Source organism: Bubalus bubalis, chromosome 7 (genome assembly GCF_019923935.1).
Source record: "Bubalus bubalis isolate 160015118507 breed Murrah chromosome 7, NDDB_SH_1, whole genome shotgun sequence".
NCBI classification, from domain to species: domain Eukaryota; kingdom Metazoa; phylum Chordata; class Mammalia; order Artiodactyla; family Bovidae; genus Bubalus; species Bubalus bubalis.
In genome coordinates this window covers 25,405,062-25,427,981 of record NC_059163.1, presented here as the reverse complement: position 1 = coordinate 25,427,981, position 22,920 = coordinate 25,405,062, and the positions used below count along the sequence as shown (strand labels likewise).

At 43.6% G+C, this 22,920-nt stretch overlaps 1 long non-coding RNA gene across 1 annotated transcript; it reads left to right on the top strand.

The window, feature by feature from the left end:
• The first annotated feature begins 10,351 nt into the window (after nt 1-10,351).
• Nucleotides 10,352-13,056, top strand: LOC123334547. The gene is made up of 3 exons (XR_006552566.2): nt 10,352-11,826; nt 12,051-12,219; nt 12,997-13,056. It is a non-coding gene; the product is annotated as an uncharacterized LOC123334547 (long non-coding RNA).
• Nucleotides 13,057-22,920: the final 9,864 nt, after the last annotated feature.

The window sequence follows — 22,920 nt, the reverse complement described above, 5'->3', positions numbered from 1 at the left end:
CCTGGACTGGAATTTAGCACAGCTGGCCTGGCTCCCCCGCCACTCACCCCCCCCCCCCAGGTGTTTATATTTACTGGCAGCATCTACCTTTGCCAAGAGGAAGCTTTTGTCTTTGGAGCAGGAAGGTGGAGAAGACAGAAGGTATCTGTTCCTCAGACCTACATCAAGGAGATATGGTGAGGGTGAAGAGCATGAGACTGGGGGTATCCTCAGGTGGTGGTGAGGTGCAGATTTTTAAGTCTAGACCTTGTACATATCTGCAAGCAAGCAGTCCACACCTTGTCACACCTTATGTGCCAAATGCCCAGCCACCCTCCAGATGCAATAAATCCTCAGGTCTAACGATCATGAGGCCAATTGCAAGGTCACGTGGAGGTAATTGTAGCTTTCGTTATTTTATCAGAGCTAGATGGGAACATCACTCTGACCTGTAGCTATACTATAAAACTCATGAATGACTGGGAGTCAAACACTTGAAAAACTATGGTTTATCACTTGGTGTTATTACTACTATAACATCACTGATCTGGTTACTAAACCTTGAGCAATATCCCTAGTTAATTAGATCTTAACCTTGTAAGAGGTGCCTTAACCTCTTATTTACATATGCAAATATGCCTCTTCTATGCCTCATATACGTACATATGCCTCTTATTTACATATACATTACATATCTAAGGAAGCCAGGATCCCATGACCTTACCAAGTGTTTTTAGCTCCTCTTTACCTGGAAGCTCAGGTGCTTATTTCTCCTCACTCTGCTGCCTCTATATGATGCTAGATTGATCCTCGTGTGGCTGATAGTAAAGCTAGTGAAGAATCTCAGCAAACCCTGTGCCTGGTTTTGTCTGGCTCAGTTTTTTAAATTATGTACAATACTTAAAGCGCCTTCCAAACGAACTCAACATTAGCTTGTATAATGACTAGGCCAAGTTGTGACTAGGAGCCAACTGACCAGCCAAACTAGTAGCAAGAGCTGTTTGTGGGTCATCAGTAGTTAGGCTCTTAGAGAGACAACCAAGAATTAGTTCATGGCAACTGGAAGAGTTACTACCACCTGGCAAGTTACCTTAGCCTCTGAGAAGTTACCGTTCTTATAGGCAGCACTTTGTTCTTTCAAAAATTTAGAAATTTAAACTCCATAGAATAACAGTGGTCCCTTCTACTCAGTCTTAAGACACACTTCTGATGTTTTTCCTAAGCTAAACTTTGGCCACTACTTTGGCAGTTAAAAAAAAAAAAGGTTTAAAATGAGTCTGCAAATGCCAATTGTGTTTTGGAGCTCATTTAAATGATTACTCAAAGATGAAATCAAAGACTGGCTAGAACCTTCTGATGGAATGGAAGGCAGTTCTTAAATGTCATCTGATATAATTGCTCTTGCCTATTGAAAATACCTCAATGTAAATACCGAAGCCCCAGCAATACACAAAGGGCGCAGGCTTTAAGATAACTGGGCAAGCTAGTATCTGACTTGACTCAACACTTAGCAGGCTGAAAGAAACAATCTGCTGTGGTCCTCGCTGTCAAATACCTGGCTTGTCACCTCAGGTCAGGCAATGCAAACAGATGAAGTCTGGTCAATATTTTGCTTCATCCAAAAATATATAAGCTCTAGGTAAATGGGTAATGACCCTGTCTGATTTTAAGCTTCTTCAAAGAGATACTGAAAATCATGATTCACTGGGCTTTTTCTTAGTTTACAAACCTAAAAGCTGGTTTGTTTATAATTGTGTACTAAATTAATAGCCTGAATGTTTGTAACCTGGTTGGTAGCTGGTATGTCCAGCCAATGGTTCTGTGGGGACACTTAAAACCTTGAATGAACCGATTCACCTGTTGAGAGAGTTTGGAAGATCCATGAAGTGCTAGCTGTTGGGTGCCTTCTCATTCTCCATCCCCATTGTTGGAATCGGGTGTGTTTTAGAATGTTGAAGTTTTCTGTGCCTCACTGGGGTGGGGAAGATTTATCAGATTAATAGATACAAACTCCCAGATGATCTTAAAGTAGGACAAGTGAAACAGTGCCATTTACATCCCAATCTACTCAATGTGAATATTCCAAAGAACACACGGGAGCCTCTTCAGGCTGAGGAAACCATGTTTATCTTCAGTGCACTTCATGGTGAATTTCCCACTGATTGCAGCTTCTGCTCACATTCCTACTAGGTTTCACATAAGCGGAAGTTACCCTTCTTTAGCAGTTGACTCCAAGCAGGGATCTTAAACACCCTGTCTCATGGTCAGAGGACCCTTCCTGTTGGGGTTCTCTATATCATTTTCCTGGCTCCAGTCTCATGCTCATACTAGTTACACACTTGCCTAATCTTATCACCTTTTCTTTCACCTCTCTTGACCTCTTATGTTCACTTTCTCTTCTTTGCTTTACCATTTGCCTTAAACTCTAGTGGGAAGAATTCCCTGGTGGCCCAGTGGTTAGGATGCTGCAGTTTCACTGCTGAGGGTGCAGGTTCAGGAAGATCCTCAAGCTGTGTGGCATGGCACAGAGACTAAGGAGTATTGACAATTCTGGTTCCCCATTTTCCTTGTGTTGTAAACAGTCTATACACATGTCCATTGCTCAAATACATGGGACCGTGGTGGTTATGTGAGCCGTAGATCAGTCATGACTAATAAAATTTGTGCATATGGACAAACAATAGTAGCAGCAGTAGCTGAGCCTTTATACCATTGTTCTGAAAGCTTTATACACTGGTTGATTTTAGTAACTCCTAAAGAGTGGTTATTTACACTTCATAAGTTTAAAAAAAAATGGAGGCCTAGAGTTTGTCACTTTCTCAATCTGTCCATCTAGGAAGTGTCTTTATGTACACAATTAAATTGCCCTTACAGTGATTTACTATCATGGGCCTATAGAACAAACCTTTTATCTAATACTGAATTTTATAGTTAAGGGTTAGGTATCATCATAATCAGACTGAATAATAATATCAGACATAAATATCAGACTGAATCTTAGCCACAAACTACACGTAGTCGGGAAGCTGTCATTCCTGTCTTGCTCAGTGAGTAGCTAGTTGTCTTAAGGGAACAACAGTCACTTCCTGTATCACAATGTCCTGTCTGCTTACACAGCTTCTGTGTACACTGACTCAAATGTCAACTGTGGGTAACGTGTGGTTTCCATCATTATGTGAACAGAAATTTGGTGTGGCCAGATGACTGGTTAAATGTCATGAGCTTAGTCATGTACATGTTTGTGTCAGACTAAATGACCAAATAGATATAAGGGAGAATAGATCTGTCATAACTTAGAACATATCTTGCTGTCTTTCCCTTGCATATTTTGGTGGCTTAACTCTACCTAAGATCTCTGGGCTGTTTCAGTAAACCAGTTAAGGTCTGATGTTTGTCATATATAATTAACAAATGTATGTATTTAATTCTCCTGAACAGTAAGATTTAGATTCATTTTACAGAATACCTGATTCAGTGAAGCAAGCAGTAGCTGTCACGTGATGTACTGGAACTGATGTAGAACTCTTACTCTGAGGTATTACAACAGTCAGTTTCTACTTCCGACTTACCTGAGAAAACACTGAAGTGCTGGCTCACTGCCAGATAAATGAATCTCAATTCCTCAGTTTCAGGCAGTTATACACTTTTATAGGTGATGCTCTGAGGCCAACTGCCCAGCCTCCCTCATAAGAGGTACTGGAATTTGAACCTCAGATCTCATTCCAAAGTCAAGTACTTAGTTTTATTGAATGAAGAGATGCTGGGATGGTTATCAAAACACCTCATTCAGCCTGACTCAACCTTACTGCCGAAAGCTTCTACTCAATTTCCTTGTGAATAGGTGACTAATACCATGCACTTTGTTTTCCCCAATAAGTAATCTAGTTGTTTCACTTAACAATCTTCTCTCCAGCTCACTCAATTCTACCCACTTCACTCCCACTAAGATGGTTGTCTCCATATGACCTCCAGTCTGTTGACCCCTTTATTTCTATATTCTAGCTGCTTCCTTAATTTTCTTGTTAGCATGTCTTTTCTCCCAAGTAACAGTTTTGTGCCTCTATTTTAGTCCTTGCTGATAAACCTTAACCCTGTGTGAATCAAGGTGTCTACTTTGTCCTAATACTGGAAGAGTAGAGTTGGGCTGAATTTATAAAGACCAAGGTATTTTTGTGCCTCTGAACTCATCACTGACTTTAGGATCTCTGCCAGATGTCACAGAGGGGAGGAAGAAAAGCCAGAAAAACAGTTGTTGGGCAATCTTGAGCTTAGATTTCTCTTAAACCCTAATGTCAAGTAACTTTTGCTTTGTTCTTTTAATAGCATTCCATTGCTTTCAAAGATTATAGATAAGATGGTAAGTGTGCATTATTAGCTACAAATCAATGTAGCATGAGCTGACATTTCACGTTCTGTTTTCATTTACTCTCATCAATTCTTATAAAACTCAGCACCCTAAGTAGCTGCCAAATTCTAAGATGGGCTCCACGCACTGACTTCCTTCTCTGGATCAGTCTCTTTGAGAGGAGTCTCATGACTGTGTCCCTGTCAGCAGGGACACTAAGAGAGAGGGCCTTTGGGATGATGGGACTCATAATGTGAGAAACTCTCCAAAGTGGTTCCAGAGACCTCAGGCCCCTGAATAAGAGGTTCCACAGCTATGAACCTCTTGTCCTAAGAGGGCTTTGGATTTCCCTTGTGATGAAGACTCTGTGCTCCCAGTGCAGGGGGCTTGGGTTGGAACCCTGGTCAGGCAACTAACAACCTTCGATTTGCAACAAAGACCTGGTGCAGCCAAAAAAAAAAAAAGGCTTGGGTAACTTTCTAATCAGCTCAGCAGACAGCCATCGCTTACCTGTTCTCCGTTTCAGTTGTCTAGAGGACAAGGATGTTCTGGTCGACTCCAGTTAAAAATGTTTCCCTGCATTTAATATCACCGTGGTAGAGCATTCCCTCTTTAAAATGAGAGTATCCTCACTTCAGAATCTGCTTGCCAGTTCAGGAGACAAGAATTGAATCCCTGGGTCAAGAAGGTCTCCTGGAGGAGGAAATGGTAACCCATTTCAGTATTCTTGCCTGGAAAATTCTGTGGACAGAGGAGTCTAGTGGGTTACAGTCCATGGGGTTGTAAAGAGCCAGACGTGACAGAGCACACACGCAAACCCACACTCTCAGTCTGGTTTTCAGGCAAATTTACAAAAGCAGTCAAGGTTTCATAACTTAGTCAAGGTTTCCTTTTTCTATGGTTATTAAGTGCCCCCTTTTGGAGGATGTGTTTAAAGCTCTAATTGGTGGTGGAACCCTGTCTTGCTTAATTAGCAAGAGCCTGAGTCCTTGAACAGAAGCCAAGTTTCCAAAAACAATGGGGCTGAAGGTTATGCCCCATTAGGTCATCTCCCTGTGGTCTTGGAGAGGTATTTGCTACAGTCTTCATTGCTTGTGGGCCTTTCCAAATCTTGGTCTCTTATCCTAGGGTGATGCATTTAGAGTTGGTATTGATACTTACCAACAGAATCCTTCCATATCTTCCACCCAAGGCTAGTTGCTTTGTTCTCATCTGCTGAAATTACCTGAGGATAGGTCAAGCTGGAAATTTTGGGCTGGTTGAGGCCCAGCACACACTGGCTTCTGGTTGGTCTTGAATAAACCCTTTCTCCCCAATAACTTTCCTATTTTGAGGTGGAAATTTTAAAACCTGGGCCTAATGGGACACCAGGAGTAAAATGGTTAATTCTTTAGGCAGTGATTTTGTCATGAGTTACAAGGTTGGCATGCCCCAGATGAGTGTCTCGGACTATCTGGTATAGGGCTGGTTTGCTCCTAATCCATCATGAGCCAACACCTCAAATAGAGTAAAAGGAATGAAATTAGGTGATTTGTAGAGACGTGAATGGACCTAGAGACAGTCATACAGAGTGAAGTAAGTCAGAAAGAATCAAATTTCATATATTAACACATATGTGGAATCTGAAAAATTTGATATAGACGATCTTATTTACAGAGCAGAAGCAAGGACATGGACGTAGAGAACAAACCTATGGATACCAAGGAGGAAGAAGAGGGTGGGATGAGGTGGGAGATTGGTGTGGACATATATACACTATTGATACTATATATAAAATAACTGAGAACTACTGTAGAGTACAGGGAACTTTACTTACAGCTCTAAAAGTGATAGTGATCTAAAAATGGGAACAAAATCCATAAAAGAGGGATATATGTATTTGTTGTTGTTCAGTCACTAAGTCATGTCCGATTCTTTGCAACTCCATGGACTGCAGCATGCCAGGCTCCCCGGTCGTCATTATCTCCTGGAGTTTGCTCAGATTCATGTCCACTGAGTCAGTGACGCTATCTAACCATCTCATCTTCTGCCTCCCCCTTCTATTTCCTTCAGTATTTCCCAGCATCAAGGTATTTTCCAAGGAGCTGGCTCTTTGTATTAGGTGGCCAAAATATTGGAGCTTCAGCAACAGTGTGTTAGTTGCTCAGTCATGTCCTACAATTTGCTACCCTGTAGGCTTTGGCCTTGGAGAAGGCAATGGCAACCCATTCCCATACGCTTGCCTGGAAAATCCCATGGACGGAGGAGCCTGGAAGGCTGCAGTTCATGGGGTCGCTGAGGGTTGGACACGACTGAGCGACTTCACTTTCACGCATTGGAGAAGGAAATGGCAACCCACTCCAGTGTTCTTGCCTGGAGAATCCCAGGGACGGGGGAGGCTGGTGGGCTGCTGTCTATGGGGTCGCACAGAGTCGGACACAACTGAAGTGACTTAGCAGCAGCAGCAGCAGCAGCAGCAGGCTTTGACCTACTAGGCTCCTCTGTCCATGGAATTCTCCAGGCAAGAACACTGGAATGGGTAGCCATGCCCTTCTCCAGGGGATCTTCCTGATGGAGGGATCAAACCCAGGTCTCCTGTATTGCAGGCAGATTCTTTACTGTCTCAGCCACCAGGGAAGCCCAATTCTATGTAATGTTGCCTGCCAGCTTCCTCCGTTTATGAGGTTGTCCAGGCAAGAATACTGGAGTGGGTTTCCATGCCTTCCTCCAGTGGATCTTCTTGACCCAGAGATCGAACCTGTGTCTCTTAGATCTCCTGCATTGGCAGGTGGCTTCTTTACCACTAGCACCTCCTGGGAAGCCCATTCAGCAACAGCCCTTCCAGTAAATATTCAGAGTTGATTTCCTTTAAGATTGACTGGTTTGACCTCCTTGATGTCCAAAGGATTCTCAAGAGTCATCTCCAGCACCACAATTCAAGAGCATCAATTCTTTGGTGCTCAACCTTTTTTATAGTCCAACTGTCAAGACCATACATTACTACTGGAAAAACCATAGCTTTGACTATATGGACCTTTGTTTACAAGGTGATGTCTCTGATTTTTAATATGATAAACCTAGATGTCATAGTTTTCCTCCCAAGAAGCAAGTGTCTTCTAATTTCATGACTGCAGTCACCATCTGCAGTGATTTTGGAGCCCAAGAAAATAAAAATATGTCATTGCTTCCACTTTTCCTCCTTCTATTTGCCATGAAGTGATGGGATTGGATGCCATGATCTTAGTTTTTTTTTTTTAATGTTTTAAGCCAGCCTTTTCACTCCTCTTTCACCTTCATCAAGTGGCTCTTTACTTCCTTTTCACTATCTGCCATTAGAGTGGTATCACCTGCATTTTTGAGGTTGATCTTTTTCTCAGCAATCTTGATTCCATCTTGTGATTCATCCAGTCTGTAATTTTGCATGATGTACTCTGCATTTTAGTCAAATAAGCAGGGTGATGTATAGCTGGATTTGCTTTGCTGTATGGTAGAAACTAACATAACATTGTCAAGCAACTATACTCCAATAAAAATTAGAATTAGCAGAAAATTATAGCCAAATCTTATTAGATTTAATAGGAAAAATTACATTTTGGCAAAAATCAGAAAAATAAACAGCCCAATAAAAACATAGGCAGAAGGCCTAAAAAGATATTTCTTCAAAAAAGGTATACAAATGGTCAAGCACATGAAAAGATGCTCAACATTGCTCATTACTTGAGAAATGCAAATCAAAATGACAATGAATATCACCTCACACCAGTCAGAATGGCCATTATCAAGAAAATCTATGAACAATAAATGCTGGAGAGAATACGGAGAAAGGGAACCCTCTTGCCCTGTTGGTGGGAATGTAAATTGATACAGCTACTGTGGAGAACAGTATGTAGATTCCTTAAACTAGGAATAAAACTACCATATGACCCAGCAATTCTGTTACTGGGCATATGCCCTGAGAAAACCAAAAGTCAAAGACATGCACCCTGATGTTCATTGCAGCACCGTTCACAATAGCCAGGATATGGAAGCAACCTAGATGTTCATTGGCAGATGAATGGATTAAGTTGTGGTACATATACACAATGGAATATTACTCAGCTATAAAAAGGAACAAATTTGAGTCAGTTGTGGTGAGTTTGATGAAACTAGAGCCTGTTATACAGAGTGAAGTAAGTCAGAAAAAGAAATAATATTAATGCACGTATAAGGAATCTAGAAAAATGATACTGATGAACCTATTTACAGGGAAGGAATGGAGATGCAGACATAGAAAACAGACTTGTGGGCACAGTCCACAAACATACATATGCATTCATCTTCAGTCGTGTCCAGCTCTTTGTGACAGTGTAGACTGTAGCCCACCAAGCTTCTCTCTCCATGGGGTTTTCCAGGCAAGAACACTGGGGGACGCTGCTATTTCCTCCTCCAGGGGATCTTTCCCAACCCAGGGATTGAACTTGTGTTTCCTGCATTGGCAGATGGATTCTTTACACTGAGCCATCAGGAAAACCCAGGGGAAGGGGAGAGGGTGGGACGAATTGAGAGAATAGCACTGGCATACATACACTGTGGTGGTTTGGTGGTTTAGTCGCTAAGTCATGTCCAACTCTTGCGACGCTGTAGATTACAGCCTGCCAGGCTCCTCTGTCCATGGCATTCTCCAGGCAAGAATACTGGAGTGGGTTGTCATGCCCTTCTCCAGGGGATCTTTCCTGCCCAGGAATTGAACCCAGGTCTCCTGCATTGCAGGCAGATTCTTTACTGACTGAGATACAAGGGAAGATATATATACACGATCATGTCTAAAACAGATAACTAGTGGGAAGCTGCTATATATCATAGGGAGCCCAACCTGGTGCTCTGTGATGACCGGGTTGGGTGGGGTGCGGGAGAGGTTGCAGGGAGGCTCAAGAGGCAGGGGATATATATATTATGATTGATTCAAGTTGTTGTATGGCAGAAACCAACACTCATGGTAAAGCAATTATCTTCCAGTTAAAGAGATCCATGCAGAATTAAAATATTGAAGAAAACTTCACTAAATGATATGGAATGAGTACCGAGCATTAGTACTTCAAGTGCTCAGTTTCTAACATGACCAATGAATTTTCTTAATTTACTGAATCTATGTTTGATTGACAGCAACACTACTCACAAGGGATAATGTAACTAAACTACGTTTTAATAACTCATAATAGGAAGCCTAGTCTCTTATAGGCATGTTGATCACAATGGAGGATTTTAAAACCATCACAGCAGGCCTGGGATGTTTAATTTGGCCAAAATAATCAAGAAATGTACTAAATACATCTTCAGTCCTTCATCACTAGCCAATTACAAACATATCCTGTAAAGCGATGGTTATCTTCAAGATAAATTGATTCCAGATCTGAATTTGCCTGCATGGATCTCTTGATAAAAAGCCCTGGATAAAAAATACACAGTACAGAAAAATTTAGACTTCCATATGCCAGAACGGATTTATCTAAGCATTGGCTAATTAAAGACTGAATATTTAAGATTCTTTTAAAAAAGAAAATTAACATTTTAGTAAGGTATTACTTTATGACATCTTACACTTTCATAATGTTTAATACTCATAGGTATATAAAATGTTTGATCTTAACAAAACCCAAATGGCTGTACATTAATTTGGGGGCAGAAGTAAAGCTAAAACATTCTGAATTTCTCTTCCCTTGATTTATCTTTTTCTTGTCAACTTTATGGTTTAATTTACTACTATGGAAACTAGAGTTTTGGAGTCTGAAGTGGCTGAGAGAGGACTAAAATATATGGAATGGACTTTTTAAAACTGGAAAACTGAAGCTGCTGAGATTTCACTATGGAAAGATTTCAAAGTGGCTAAATCCTAGAGATTTACACTCTGGATGCCAGGTCTCCAAAGTTCCTTAAGTGATTATGCCAAAGATTGGCTTGAAGAATCCTGCCACCCCACTCCCACGATACCCTGCCCTCTGGTCATTGCTTAATATGGTTCTATGTACACTTGGTTTCAAGCCATGAGTGCACTTCCCTGCAGACCAGACTACCATTACCTAAACCCATCCTACATAGGAATTCTTGAGATGCTGCTTTTCCAGAGGAATAGTCTGAGCTGTGCTGGGAGATGACATAACCTTGTGAGGAGAAAAGACTTGGCACCCTGGGCTGAGCTGGAATTCCAGGTTTTCCATCTTCTGCCTGTGTAACTTATTGGCAGATCAGTTATCCTCCCCAAGCCTCAGTGTCTGGTTAGAAATAGATGCTAGAGTTGTCAGGATTAGTATATAGAGGTTACTTTGCAGAGGATGACCAACATTGCTCATTTCAGAAGGTGAGGAAGTTTTTGGCCTGTGACAGGACTTAATGTCTTGCAGGTATAGCTGTCTAAGATAAGGTTTTTTAATAGCAAAGGGGAGAGAACAGAGTGGCTAAAATCCAGAGCCTACACAGGAGATATTTATAACATGCTACTCAAAAAACCGAGTCCCATAGAATATTTCTAGCACCACACTTTCCAAACATTTGCCATTAAGGCCCACATGGACCTTGTTACCGAACCAGGTTGATCTTGCAAGATTTGCAGGCAGCAAGCCAAAACGTTGAATTCTCTAGGCCAGAATACTGAAGTGGGTAGCATTCCCCTTCTCCAGGGGATCTTCCCAACCCAGGGATCAAACCCAGGTCTCCTGCATTACAGGCAGATTTTTTACCAGCTGAGCCACAAGGGAAGCCCTGAAGAGAGAGTTCTCACAATCCTTCACATTCTCAAATCTCACATTCCTTCCTGAAGGCAAGGGCTCAGGGTATTGATGGGATAAAGAATGAAGAAGCAGGACCATCTGAGGCTTGGAGCTTGATGAGTGTTGGGGGAGGTGCTTGGGGAAAGGCGTGGTAATTGTAGTTCTGAGCAGGAGTAATTGAGCTACAAGCCTCTGCATGAGGCCACTAGGATGGCCTGAGGGTTGAGTTTTTGGTTCCCTGACATCAAAAATTCAGGAATTGGACACTTGCGCATGCCCAGTTGGAAGGTTGTTGGTCCCATCCAATCTTAGCCACTTGCACCAGACACAGCTGACTCTAAATTCCTGGAGAAAAAAACTCAGCAAACATCTCATTTAGGCCTTTTCTGACTTGGAACACATGCAAGTCTTTTTTTTGTAGCAACAGTTAAAACAAACTTGATGGGTGAAGGCAGGTCCCAGGTGAAATGGATTTATCTAATGATTCCTTTCACTTGTAGCACCCCACTGGAGGGGATTGGAAAGGAGATGAAGCTGCTCATGGCTGAAGGCCCAGTGCTCTTGAGGAATGAGAGAGCTGTATAGTGTACCTAGGAACACTACCTGCTATCCTGTGGCTAACTAGGTAGGAAGCACTGCCCAAGGTGCTCTACTGATTGGAGAAGATCTCTATGAACATGGAGAGAACTTGCTAGAAAAGTTCAGACTACCTTCTGCGTGCTGGAGAAATTTGGAGATCAGTCATTCTTAAACATGAATACTTACTGCTAGTGGTTGGAGGTGGGGCATTGGCAGGAAAGGTGACCTGCTTGGCTTTGTTTCCTGAGCATCTTCACAGATAAAATCTTCTTAGCTCTAACTCGGGATCTAGTGTTAGAGCAATTTTTTTTTCTGGTGTAACAGGCCAGTAATGGTCACTTAGCTTTAAGTGAGATTTGTTATTTGTCCTCTGCTGAATGCTGTCAAATTTTAGTGACGGATCCTCTCATTTCTGCCATTTTCAGGAAGTTCTTTTGGCTGCCTTGGGTCTTCGTTGCTGTTTGCAGGCTCTCTAATTGCAGTGAGCAGGCTTCTGACTGCAGTGATGTCAGTGTTACTTTCCCAGGACCCACTGAGATGTGCACCCAGAGTACCTTAAAGCGGTCCCATGAACTGGCCAGTGGGGTTGGGCATGTGAGTTGGGAGACTGGGAGAAAATGTGGCTCACAGGGTGGCTTTGCTGTCCCTTGTGAAGTAGAATTCCTTTTGTCTTTGAAATATGGGGGAGTTCTTGCTTAGTTGCTCACCTCCGTGTCTCCTCTGTCTGATCCAAGGGAAGAAGAAAAACTGGGTTAATGAGATGGAGAACAACTCACAGGACATGTGTAGCTGAACCCTCTTCTTTGGTTTTCAGAGTAGTGCCCTCTCCAGTTTGTGTGGGATAAGCTCACCAACTCCAGCTGATGGCAGAAGCTTCCCTCAGCCTGGTTCAGGGGTACCACTTCTCCCAAGCTTGGTTCTGATTCAGGTCACCAAGGTAGTCTGACTCACAGTCCAATTTTCAGTTGTTTCAGAACCAACTGGCAAAAGGAAGACAAAGGGCACATCAAACTCTGAGCTGGCATCTGAATTGCTGTTGTGTCATGACCTGTCAGCCTACTAGGATCTGACTCAAATCCCCTTGGAGAACAGACTTAATTGCCAAGTCTGGTCTGTTCAGAAGGTCTTAGGGTGTTGAACAGTTTCCTGTGCCAGTGTGTGGGTTGAAGACTGTGTTCAAAGCTCCACTGCCCATGCTATATTCAGTTTTCAACTCTTCTGTCAGAATAAATCCATAAGAGAAGAGTCTATCTGAGGGGTTGTTTCGAGGAAACACTCTTGCTAAGGTCTTACAGACTTGGGTTTCTGCTGTAAGGGAGAATGTAAGATTGGTGGGTTAAATTGAGGGCAGTAATGCTATGGTTTTTCCAGTGGTCATGTATGGATGTGAGAGTTGGACTGTGAAGACAGCTGAGCGCTGAAGAATTGATGCTTTTGAAGTGTGGTGTTGGAGAAGACTCTTGAGAGTCCCTTGGACTGCAAGGAGATCCAACCAGTCCATTCTAAAGGTGATCAGCCCTGGGTGTTCTTTGGAAGGAATGATGCTAAAGCTGAAACTCCAGTACTTTGGCCACCTCATGCGAAGAGTTGACTCATTGGAAAAGACTCTGATGCTGGGAGGGATTGGGGGCAGGAGGAGAAGGGGACGACAGAGGATGAGATGGCTGGATGGCATCATCGACTCGATGGATGTGAGTCTGAGTGAACTCCGGGAGTTGGTGATGGACAGGGAGGCCTGGCGTGCTGCGATTCAAGGGGTTGCAAAGAGTCAGACATGACTGAGCGACTGAACTGAACTGAACTGAATGAAGTACTTAGAAGAATACTTTTGCTGTGGCCAAGTCTAGGCAGGAGGGATCACAGTGGCAAGATATCTGAAATACTCTTGGAAAGACTGCCCTGTTGTAGAAGAAGCAGGAAGGGCTGAGGGTCAAGAGGGACCTCTGACATTTCTTCACATCTTGTATAATCAGGCATTTTGTCTCCTCCTATTCACCCATTTTCTGATCTCGCCCAAAGGTGCTTTGTCTTCAGGTCCAATTAGTCACAGCTATAGTCTGAATGTGCCAGGGAAGCCCCATGGCAGCTCCAACAGGGAGCTTGGTGCAGATTCAACATGCCAATACAATTTGTACCAATGTGTAGTAGATGTGTACCCAATCTACAATCACTTTGGTCATGACACATCTGACCAGACATGACATACCTGACCAGACAATGCCCAAGAACTTGATGGACAATCCAGGCCCTTGGATTTTTGTGGCATTCACAGCCCACCCACATGATTCCAAATGCTTTATAAGCTCTGGTGCCCACTGTTCTAAATCCATAAGAGGGTCAGAGGTTAGTAGCACATCATCAATATAATGGAGCAGTTTCACTGAAATTGGCTGCTTCCATTTCATTAAGTCTTCTGCAACCAGCCTGTGACATATAGTTGGGCTATGCAAGTACCCTTGGGGGAAGTATCTGGAACATCCATTGGTGTCCCTCCCAAGTGAATGCAAATGGATCTTCGCTCTCATCAGCTTTAGCTATAGAGAAAAAGACATTAGTTAAGTCTACCATGTAGTGATAAGTGCTCAATGCTGTGGTCAATAGGTGCATCAGGTCGTGACTCAATGGTACAGCAGCATGCATAGGTGACACCACCTTATTCAGTTCTCTATAGTCTACAGTCATTTACCACGAAACATCAGGCTTCCCAACAGGTCACACAGCAGGGTTAAACGAACTATAAGTGGGTCATACAATGCCCACTTTCACCAGCTCAGCAATGATGGCACCTATTTCTTCAGGGCCACTTGGTAAATGATACTGACCCTCTGAGTGCCAGCAGTAACTGTGGGGGATGCTTCGCATATTCCCTCACAATGGCCTTCACCATATGCAGAGACAAAATTCCCCCACAGGGATTTGCAACATTAGGCCTTGTAAAACATCTATTCCCCAGAGTACGTTCCGGGATCGGGGACACAAACACAGCATACAACCGCACAGGGAGTCATCCAATTTCCAAAGGCCAGGTCACAGCCTTTACCTTAACTGTTTGGTTACCATAGCATCACTTCGTGCAGTAGGACTGGGAAACTCTTCTGGCTTGCCATAAATAAGGCTGCATACGGCAACAGTGTCAATGAGAGCCATTACTCTTTTGTACATTAGACGATGACCAGTGACTTGCAAGCTGTACGTGGGGCCTCTGGTCACTGCTCTGGCTCTTTGGGCAGGCACCTTTGCCTGAGCCCTACTCAGAGTGGAAAAGGGCATCTGGAGGAACATTCTTGGGTGCCATGTAATCTTCTGACTGAACCGCCTGTGTCTCTTGTGTGGGTGCTTCCCACTTTGGTACGTTGCTGCTCCTGTCTCTAGGAGCATAGCACTGGGCTGTTTATCAATTTTATTTGTCAACTCCAATGCCAGCAAACAAGCCCACATTTGCATTTGCATGGACCCAGATGGACCCAGATGGGGCCATTACCAGCTTGGCACCCCTTTGGAGTCTTCACACTTCTAATGCCCTTTGTCTGCCACTATCCTTCTACTTCTCCCAAGCTTGCAACAATCAAGGTCACCTCATAGATGGTGTGGCCCACATAGGGCATAAGAATATGATAAGGACATGAAAAAGATAGATGGGCATCATTGAAAATGGCATCTCAATGCTGCCTGTAAAACGCTCATCATCTGGGCCTTGAGTATTTAGGTTAACCATAGACTGTTTCATGCCCAGGTCTCTCACAACTTGGGTTAACTTGGAAAAGTTATGCCACTTACTCAGTGTCTGGGAGTTCTCTTGCATTCGACCACAGAGTGCAGATGGCAGTGTAATCCATTCCACCAAGGTATGTGTGTGGTTAGGTGGCCCCTGCATGAATTGCCTAAGGTTCTGTAATCTTTGTCTCAGTGAGGGGTGAGTGATTACAAATGCCAACTGTTCTATCTCATCTCTGGAACAAACAATACCATCTACTCTTCTGTCCCAGAGTCACAATAGCCAAATTGCTAGGGGTCCTCCTTTCTTCTGCCAAAATTTCTTACCCAAGTTGACTTGGGTAAGCCTGGGTACTTGGTCAATATATTGTGTACTCAGTAACATTGGGGGCCCCTTGGGGCTGCCCACCCTGGGTCAAAGGCTGTTCATGTTTCACCTGCTGCTGCATGATTGTCTTCGAAAACAAGCAAGAACCCACAGTCTCATAACATTCATTGTTACCACCCCTTATTACCTCATTGTCTGAGGCACTGGCTTCATCCAGGTCACACATCTCTTGCTCTAGAGTATGTATACAATATTCTAGTTCTTCCTCCTGTCTCTGTAATTCACACACTTGCACAGCATCATGGAGGACACTATCCGTATTAGCCTCCAGAGCAGTCAGGGAAATCCACCCCATGGTGCCAGCAGCAGTATATATGCCAGTTTGCCTGGCAAATGGGAACTCACTGCCTGTAATGCCTTTTCAAGGCTATCTGGTGACCCATCCACCACCTCCCAGTCTTCCACTGGGGCCACCAGGTACCACATATAATGTGGTGGGCACTGGCTTCCTCCATCCAATCATTGAAGCCTTAGGCTCCTCTATCTGCTGGGAATCTTGTCAGTTACACGAATTGTCTTGCTGATTGTTGAACTCAGGGTAGGCAAGGTGCAAGTGGGGAAGCTGGAAGGAAATACAAGGATTCTTAGAAACTGTAGACATGCTTTATTCTTTAGTGGCTGATGTAGCTGCCAGGGATGTTTCAGGTGGTGCTTATATTGGTATACACGACCAAAAGTAGCAATTTGCCAAGCCATTACACCATGATGTGTGTGTGCATTGCTATAGAAGGTCTCAGCTGTTACATAACCATGTGAAGTCATTGTTTACTGTGAGGCATGAACGAGATAACATGGGGCGAGAGAGCCTGACCATTGCCATCTGAGCCAACCGCTATTTCTCTACAAAGGAGCAGGCTGAGAACACCTTCACATTTCATTATAACACCGGAGAAAGAAGGACAAGGTGTGAGACAGCAGCATGGCTCTGCAGTAGAGTCTCAGCCATTCTAAGAGGGAGATGGGTGCAGGGATAGCCAGGAGAGGAAACTTGGATTGGGTGGAAATGGTGAGGCCCCAGTACTGCCCTGTGCTCAGTCTTTGGTTAATTGCTCCCCAGGAAGAATAACCCAGGCTTGATTTGCTACAGCAGATCCTGAAGCATTTCAGCTGACTCCAATGTTCAAAGCAGGTTCTGCATTGAGGGGGGAGTTGAGTGGCATGTTCCCTTAACTCTAGAAGTTCATCCTTTGTGCTGTACACATACACTTCTCCATACTTATCTGGGAAGAAATTCCATGGTGTGTGGGCCCCTCTTCCTGAGAGGAGTGTGACAGGTGGGGTGATGAGCGGGCAGAACTCATCACAGCATAACAGCTTTACTGTTGGAACTACTCTCTAGGGTAACTGATACTTACCTCCTCCTCCACTGGCCATTCTCATTCCTCCCCCTCTGTTATCACCCCTACAGATCATGGTGGTAAAGACTGAATCCCTCATGCCTGGAGGATCTGTTGTAATAGAAACCATTCTCTTTTCAGGCCAGGGTTTCCATAATTACCTACTGAGTTACAACTGGGCCTAGGGTACACAGGGAAATGTCCAGTTAGATCACCTAAGTTAAATAGACATTATTCTTTGTCATCACTGTAATAGCAGCCTTACATCCTCTTGATCAAAGTTGATGGCTCTTGTTGCCAAAATGGTGACTTTTTGTAGGCTGGCTCCTGGGAACAAAAGTACCCAGATAGCAGGTTATAGCTTGTATTTCAATGACTCCCATCCTGGGTCTCTTGATAAGACTACATACCTTTTGTGATCAATGATCTATAACCCTGCAGTTCCAGGAGTTGGAGGGATGAGAATTGAAGTCCTCCTGTGGGTCACTGGAAGTGATGGTAGGTCAGGTACTCCCTGGTTCTAGGACCCATTTAGTTGTCTTCTTGGAGACAAAGCACCATCTAGGCCTCTGACTTAGTGTCTGCACTGCTTCCTGGAGGAAGCACACACATCTATGTCACATCTATAGCACCACATCTATGCAGAGATGTGCTTTTGAGGTGGTAGACTTTGCTTTTTGTGCTTTATTCCAGTAGGATGTATTAACACTGACGCCAGCAGCCTCTAAATGGTTCAATATGTGAAGTGACCAGTGGATCTCAGGAACTATCCCATGCTGTCTTTGCTTTGAATTGGGTCCTCTGGTTGTTAGCTGTGACATGTGCAGTTCTTTGATTCCATAAACACCAAGATGGGGTGCTGATGGAGCCTTCCCAGCTGAAAGGCAACCTCTTGCCTGGAACAGATGTTTATTTCTGTGAGAGGCAACTTCTGGCCCTCTCTACATTGAAAGGTACTCAATGAAGTTGACTTGCCACAGAGCGGCATTTCGGTACTCAAGAGATTAAGGAATGCTGACAATCTAGGGTTTCAGTATTGATGTCTATTGCTGGCAGGTTGGACAACCATAGGCAGTAGCGAGCCTGGCTCTAGTAAGAGAAGTGTGTAAACATATTCAGAGTGTGTCTCTGCTACTGTGACCACTTAATTCAAGTATGTGGTTCAGCTGAAAGGCTGGCCAATGTCAGGTAGTAGCTACTGTACATTTTTGGTTATTTAGGACCTGTGGAACTTTTCTGGTGGTATTAACATGAGATAAAACTATCTTCATTCTGCATGCTCTCTCCCATATGAATCCATATTCCTCTACCAATACCTGCTTGTCTCTGATCCATAAGTTTTCCTTCTAAACTGGTAACCAGGCTGGTAGGCTATTGCCCATGTGTTATGTACATTCTCACCTCAGCCCCTTCATATGAAATAGGCCAAACGCACTGCTGGAAACCTTACCATTTGGGAGCCAGGACTAATACTTAACTGAACTTGTTGAAGTTGTCTAGTCATTCTCCAGTATTGATTTAGTTTATTCATGGGCCAGAGGGTAGAAGTGAACTGAGATATAAAGGCCACCAACACTTTTGCTTGATCCCTAAGCATAGCACTAATTTTGGCCATTTGTTGATTAATTGCCAAGTCTTGTCTGATTCTTTGTGACTTCATGGACTGTAGCACGACAAGCTCCCCTGTCCATCACCAACTCCCAGAGCTTGCTCAAACTCATGTCCATCGAGTCAGTGATGTCATCCAACCATCTCATCCTCTGTCACCTTCTTCTTCTGCCTTCAATCTTTCCCAGCATCAGGGTCTTTTCCAGTGAGTCAGCTGTTTGCATCAGGTGGCCCAAGTATTGTAGCTTCAGCATCAGTCCTTCCAATGAATATTTAGGGTTGAGTTTTTTTAGGATTGACTGGTTTGATTTCCTTGATGTCCAAAAGAGTCTCAAGAGTCTTCAGCACCACAGTTTGAAAACATCAGTTTTTTGGTAGTCTGCCTTCCTTATCATCCACATATGGTCACATCCATACATGACTACTGGAAAGACTATATGGACCTTTGTCGGTAAAGTGATGTCTTTGCTTTCTAAAATGCTTAGTTTTGCATAGCTTTCTTGCCAAGAAGCAAGTGTCTTCTAATTTCATGGCTGCAGTCACCATCTGCAGTGATTTTAGAGCCCAAGAAGAGGAAATCTGTTACTGCTTCCACCTTTTCCCCATCTATTTGCCACGAAGTGATGGGACTGGATGCCATGATCTTAGTTGTTTTTTTTTTTTGAAAATTGAGTTTTAAGCCAGATTTTTCACTCTCTTCTTTCACCTTCATTAAGAGGCTCTTTAATTCCTCTTTGCTTTCTGCTGTTAGAGTAGTAGTATCTGCATATCTGAGGTTGTTTATTTATCCTGGCAATCTTGATTCCAGCTGGTGATTCATCCAGATTAGCATTTTGAAAGATGTACTCTGCATATAAGTTAAATAAGCAGGGTGACAACAAACAGTCTTGTCGTACTCCTTTCCCAGTTTGGAACCAGTCAGTTGTCCCACGTAAGGTTCTAACTGTTGCTTCTTGACCCACATACAGGTTTCTCAGAAGACAAGTAAGGTGGTCTGGTATTCCCATATCTTTAAGAATTTTCCAGTTTGTTGTGATCTACAGAGTCAAAGGAAGTACCAGGAAGTGATATGAGCTGGTCATATTCACTGTTTTCAGAGCCCAGCCTTCATAGATCTGGCAGTGTTAGGTTCAGATGTTTGTGCATTTAAATGTGATGTGACCTCATTCATTCTGAGAAGAGGGTGCAGCTGATGGACTCACTTAGCAACTTCAACACATTTTCAGTTCTCAATATCTTCACGACTTTCTTCTGCCAGGTGTCAAAGAAAATGGCTCATGCTTTCTACTGCAACATCATTGTGGGCAAAACAGAAGCCCATAGAGGGTGCTGAGATGCAAAGGGACCAGGTGGTTGGCAGCAGCATCTGCTTAGATGGAACTGCTGTGGAATATGTGGAAGCTTGTGAGAGGCAGGTGCTGTGTGAGTAAAACTTAGAGAAAGCACTGGCCTAAGTTAGGAGTGTGTGTTAGTTTGGGTTTTCTAGAAGCAGACCCTAGAGGGAGAATTCATGAAGGATCAGGACACATAATGAGGCAAAACCCCATAAAGTGGTGAAGTAGGATGGGCAAGAGGAGGGAAAACGTGCTGTGACATCAAGCAGAGTCCCATAGATGGCAAACAGGCATATAGCAGAGGACCTCTGGAGACAGTACTGGTCATACCTCAGTTATTCCAGTCAAGGGAAAGAACAAAGTATTGATACCGTCTCACATGTACCTTTTGAACTAAAGCTTGTCACCAGGGTGACAGAAATCCCCAGGCTCTTGGGTTGTCTTTAGACAACCCATTTCGCCCATCCCCTCACAACAAAGACACAAGTCCTGGCTGCTGGCAGTCAAATCACCAGGTGCTGTTATGCCTGAATTTGGGATGAGGTATGGGCTGAGTGTTGACAGCTTCTGAAAGCATGTCTCTGAAGCCCGAAGCTAGAAAGGGAAACTCCTAGTCTGTTCATTCTCTAAATGACTAAATAAAGAAGTAGAGTTCCCAAACTAGAAGTGCCATGAGTGTTATGAATTTTAAATGAGATGAAATGTCATTTAGTTTGGACTCCTCAGAAAAAGATCTTGAAAGATTTGCACAGAAGTAATTATGGAAGTATTCCCAGGAGAAATCATCGAAGGAACGGGAGGCATGATAGGGGTTGGAATGTAAGCCAAGGACAGCTGATCTCAGGCAAAATCCTGTTCTCTGTGTTATCCACCTGGATCCCACGGGGAAGCACTAGACTACAAGCTACATCAGTTGTGAGTTGGACCTTCAAAGTCATATTTCTGACAGTGATTAGTTTATATGCCCTTTATTTGGAGATGGGAAAGTGTAAATCGTCAGGGACAGCTGGATCTTAGGGTGTATAGGCAAGGCAGGCATAATAATCTAAGGCCAGTGTTCAGGAAGAAACATGGGAGCTGGCCTTGGAAGTCACATAAAAAGCAGAGCTGAGGGGATACAGAGAAATGATAGACAGGAACTTGAGAGAGAGATGTGGCCTTAACATGGTTCCCTTATAAGCCCATGGTTAGAAGAGGAAAAAGACTAATAAGTGGGAGGTAAGATTCCTTGCCTCTGCTCCTTCACACAATGCCTTCCTACATGCCTGTCTTAGAAACCTGACCCCTCATGGTGCAGAGGCTTGCCTTTAGGCTTAATCATAAGCAATGCTTTCCAGGTAGACTCCTGAAGTCCCTTGCTCTGGTCTGAAGAGAACTAATTCACCATCTTCTTGAATGCTCTGAAATTTCAATCAGTTGCAGGCTGAGAATTTTCCAGAGAATCTCTTGTCAGGGCTACTGACACTAGAAAGTGGAAGCTGAGGCAGGTCATCATGGGAGAGAGGGAGACAACAGACCAATATGGAAGCACTTCCTGTTGTTCAGTGCCCATCCTGGCACTGCTCCCTGGAGGGGACCAGAGTCTCAATACTGGCCTCTCACCTGTCGCTTCTGTTCTGAGGAGTCTAAGGAAGGGCTTGTTAAAGCAGCATTCTAAACCTTGTGGGGTTTTTTTGGCCATACCAAGCAGCCTAGGGGATCTTAGTTCTCTGACCAAAGATCAATCCCACACCCTGTGTGGTGAAAGCACCGTGTCTTAGTCACCGGACTGCCAGGGAAGTCCCTAAGCCTTGCATGTTAATGATAGTTCGTGGACTTATTTGTGAAAGTCAGTTCTTTGTTCTACAAAACCTTTGGGTAATACTTTCTTTAAATTTCTGTACTATCTTCTGGCTTAGTGTTCCTGTTGAAGTGAAGTGACTTGGCTTTGTTGTTGAAGCGCCCAGAGGATTTTGTTCTACTTTGAAATGCACTACTCCCATGCGTTGCTATTATAAGTTTTCTTGAGCTTTTTTTTTCCAACTGAGGGTAGGTGTCATGATGGTTTTGTCTAAGTGGTTGAAGTTATACCATGCGGGGGAATAAAATGGGAGACCATGTAAAAATGTGTGCTTTTTCTTCTGTTTTAACTTTTGTATGCCTTGCAGTGATAGACTGATATGCCAGATTAAAGGAATTACCCTATGACTTTGGTAATCTGGTAGTGAGGTGTGGAGAAGTGGTTCAGAGTCACATGACTAGGTATCAGGGTTTTGATAAGCCCATGTCTTGGGACTGTGCTCTTAACAAGTGTGTCAGTGGTTTTCCTCCCCTGTAGGTGGTACATGATGGCTTGAGTGGGTTGAAGTTGGGTATTTTCCTTCTGGGTCAGTAAGTAAGGCTTTGATGTACTTGTTTCCCTGAGGGCAGGCCTTGTTAAGAACAGTGTGCTCTGGCATGTTTTAAATGAACCTTCTGCCTCTCCCCCTGCCAGAAACAGGAAGGGGCGTGTCTTAGTTCCTAACTGTGGGGACCGTGTTGATCTCTGGGTAGTAAACCTCATGATACTGCAGGGCTTCCTTACAGCTAGGTCCCCCTGTTTTTAACTCTCAGACTGGGTGCATTAAACTTCCAGAAACTGTCAACACCAGTGTAGATTATCCTCCCCACTGGGGTTTCCCCTTAACTCTCCTCTTACAACCTAGGATTCCCTGATTACCTGTTGTCTCCTCAGTCTAGGGAGCTGCAGTTTTCTCTGTCTTCCCTTCTCATGTGAATCCCAGAAGAACAAGGTATTCTTTTGTTTGTTTTGATCTCCAACTTGTTAGGATAGAGTTGTGATGACCAAGCACATATCTGTGGAAGTGGAAAGCGGAATCTCTTCTACCATTCTGAATACCACCTGCTTGCCCTTTACAACCAAAACAGTCAGATC